We start from the raw sequence: 3,865 nt of genomic DNA, 5'->3' as shown, positions 1-3,865 counted from the left end.
TGTCCATGAACTCCCAGTAGTTAAAGCTGTGAAGGAATAGGATGTGATTTATTTAATGAAATTTTGAGGTAATTTCTTCCATATAAGTTTTTGTTAATTCCAAAAATATTTATTGGGGCTTTCTTTGCACCAAGAATTCATGCAACATAAGATTCCAGGGTGAGTATGATTGCTTCATGTCCATGTGATGTGATGAATTACCAGAGGAGATATGGAAACAGTAAATTATTGAACAGTATACTAGGATAGTGTGCACGTGTTCGCCACCTGATTGTAGTACACGCTTCAGTCACAGCTAATATTTATTCAGGACACACTGGTACTGGTTGTTTACAGCTGGCATCTGTTCTTATTGACTTGCATGTCAATCGTATTGGCTAGAACCCCCACAGTGCCTAAGTTGTTAAGTATATCTTCTCTATCTCTGATAAAAATGAATGGGAGACTCCAACTCTGATTGCTTAGAAGAGCAGTGGGATAAGACTTCCCAAGATGATTCCTGGCCTGTCTTGAGGGATGAGGAAAACTTAGATCAGTAAAGGACAGGGTGGGAAGGGAAGTGTTGTAGCAACTCAGGGGACCATGTTCAAAGCAGAATTATGGCACAGGAAAAAATGTCCAGCAACCAACTTGAAAATAAAAAGTAAACAAACAAAACCAATGGAGCCAGGAAATTATTTGCTTGGTCAACCATCTTGATAAAAGACATTGAAAAAATGCCATCTAAGTGTTGTTTCTGGTAATAGTAAACTGAGTAACTCAGATTAACCCTCTCACTGAAAGCAATAAAATATTATGAGCAAAATGTATATATGGGTGTGTGTGTGTGTGTGTGTGTGTGTGTGTGTGTGTGTGTGTGTGTATACATAGCAATTTAAAAATATTCAAGATCTGAAAAATTAGTGGGCCCTCCTTGGCTAGTTTTTAGATGAGATCCAGTAAGTACAAGGTAAGAGGAGTATTGAATCATCAAGGCTATCTTTCTCCAGAAGGTGCTTAATGCCACAACAATTTGAGCTCTGGTTGAATGTCTGTATTTTGTCCAGAGGGATGTCAAGGCTCTCAGCTTATTGAAGGTGGGGAAGTTTGCAGAAGAACCCTTCTTCTGAGCTGGAGCCCCAGTGGCAACATCCTTAGCTATGAATGAACCTGATTTACATTTTCCTTTCTTACCTCCACAACCATTGGGAACTCTGAGAGAGCGGCCTTGGTGACTTTGGAATGGAGAGGAGAAAGAGAAGGAAAAGAAAAGCAAATTTTCACTGGGAAGCTCCAGAGGAATCCTTGCAGATTTAGACCATGAGTAGGCAGGCCATGGCCTCTCAAGGCCTGAACTTAATCTTAGGTGGTCCAGGTCTGCAAAGCCCCCTAGATACCGGGTAGATAGAAATGCAAATCCTTTTTAAAGGGAAAAACAGCTATCCTAAGGTATCAGAAAATCCTCAAAATATTTTTGAGGGCAATGACCAGCAAGCATGCAAAGACACAAGCATTGCTTATATGCTGATTTAAACGCATTCAAGACTTAAATGTAAGACCATACACTATAAAACTAAAAGAAGAAAACGGAAAATGTCCATTGACACCTGTCTTGGCAATGATTTTTTGGACATGACATCAAAATGAAGGAACAAATGCAAAAATAAACAAATGGGGCTATATCAAACTAAAAAGAGTCTGTACAATAAAAGAAATAATCGGCAAAATCAAAAGACAACCTACCGAATGGGAGAAAATATTTTCAAACCAGCCATCTGATAAGTGATTTATATCCAAAATACATAAGGAAATTATACAACTCACTAGCAAAATACAAGCAATCCAGTTGGCTCGGATGGTAAAGAATCTGCCTCCAATGTGGGAGACCTGGGTTTGATCCCTGGGTTGGGAAGATCCCCTGGAGGAGGGCATGGCAAACCACTCCAGTGTTCTTTCATGGAGAATCCCCATGGACAGAGGAACCTGGTGCACTACAGTCCATGGGGTCACAAAGAGTCAGACACGACTGAGCGACTAAACACAAAGGAGTTGAATAGACATTTTTTTTCCAAAGGAGACACACAAATGGCCAACAGGTATATGACAAGATGTCAACAAAACTGTCAGGGAAATGCAAATCAAACTACAGTGAGTTATCTTCTCATACCTGTTGGGATGGCCATTGTAAAAAAAGAAAAGAACAAGTGTCAAAGGTGTGGAGAAAAGTGAATCATTTTGCACTATTGGTAGGCATGTAAATTAGTGCAGCCACTATGGAAATCAGAATGGACTTTCCTCAAAAAATTAAAAACTAGAACTACTAGTTTTAATGTATCACTCCTGGGTATACATCTGAAAGAAATGAATCAGTTCAGTCAGTCAGTTCAGTCGCTCAGTCATGTCCGACTCTTTGCGACCCAATGAATCACAGCACGCCAGGCCTCCCTGTCCATCACCAACTCCCAGAGTTTACCCAAACTCATGTCCATCGAGGCGGTGATGCCATCCAGCCATCTCATCCTCTGTCGTCCCCTTTTCCTCCTGCCCCCTGTCCCTCCCAGCATCAGGGTCTGAATACATCAGTATCATAGGATATGTGTACTCTTATGTTCATTGTAGCATTACTTACATTTGTCAAGACATAGAGATAGTCTCAGTGTGCACTAATGGGAAAAAGAAAATGTGATACACAAACACACAGGAATAATATTGAGCCATAGAAAAGCGTGAAATCTTGTCTTTTGTGATAACATGGATGAGCCTCAAGGGCATTGTGCTAAGCGAAATAAGACGGGAAGGACAAATACTGTATGTTCTCATCTACAAGTGGAGTCTAAAAATGCTGATCTTATAGAAACAGAGTAAAATGATGATTATCAGAAGTGATAAACTGACATAAGGAAATATTGTATAGCACTAGAAGGGAACTGATACAATATATAACAGAAACAATATATACAGACACAATAACATGAGTGAATCTACATAGCTTAAGGTTGGATAAAAAGCAAAAGTTCATTGCCGGGGTCCAGCCCCGGTGGGTCCAGCCCCGGTGGATCCAGGGAATTCGAAGCGGAGATGGCGTTGGCGAGGAGAACTTATTTATTTATTAATATAGAAATATAAGATTAGATTAGGGAGAAATAATGTAGTAGGAAAATTAAATGGAGAAAGAAGCCTGAAATAAAGTTCCAGACAAGGAGCTTGCACCACCTACGTTAGGCCATTGGCGTCCTCTTGAATATTGGGGGGTGTCCCGCCTTGGGCTCCCTCTCTCATGGATCTTAAAAGCTGGGACAAGTAAGTAGACATGGTGAGCCTCCACATCACAGATGGGAATTCAGCCAAAAATTAGAGAGGAGACACGGGGGAAACCAGTCCAGCGACTTGCCCATCCTCTGTTGTTCAGAGGGCCTTTTATACTTTTTGATTATACATAGAGATCAATGGGTAACACAAAGTTATGCAGTGTTAGCAGCCCAGACTCTTATCAAAACCAGGCTTTTCTCTCTGCATACCTAGTTGTATACACAAGTCTTAGGTAATTTACGTCATCTTCTGGCCAAAAGGGCCAATTAACATTTTACAGCCTTTTTTCTGATAAGGGTTTGTCAACCAGAAGACTTATTTGTGTTGATCTTCCCAAAGTCTGGTGCCACTCTCAGAAAGCACTAAATAAAGTTTCATTCTTACATAGCAAGGACACAAGAGGAGTACAGTGATATATAACAAAGAGAAAAGTAATTAACTCAAAAGTCTAGTGTTGCTAACATCAAAACTATTATATATCTTTTTCCATATCCCGTTTACATTGATTAACATCCTCCCAGGTGCCTGAAAGATAAAGAATATGGAGGCCTGGCGGCAATCATTGAGTCAACAGTGA

The sequence above is a fragment of the Capra hircus genome, chromosome 9 (assembly GCF_001704415.2).
Source record: "Capra hircus breed San Clemente chromosome 9, ASM170441v1, whole genome shotgun sequence".
Classification (NCBI taxonomy): Eukaryota; Metazoa; Chordata; class Mammalia; order Artiodactyla; family Bovidae; genus Capra; species Capra hircus.
The sequence above is the reverse complement of the archived record's forward strand: the minus strand, read 5'-3'. Positions refer to the sequence as shown.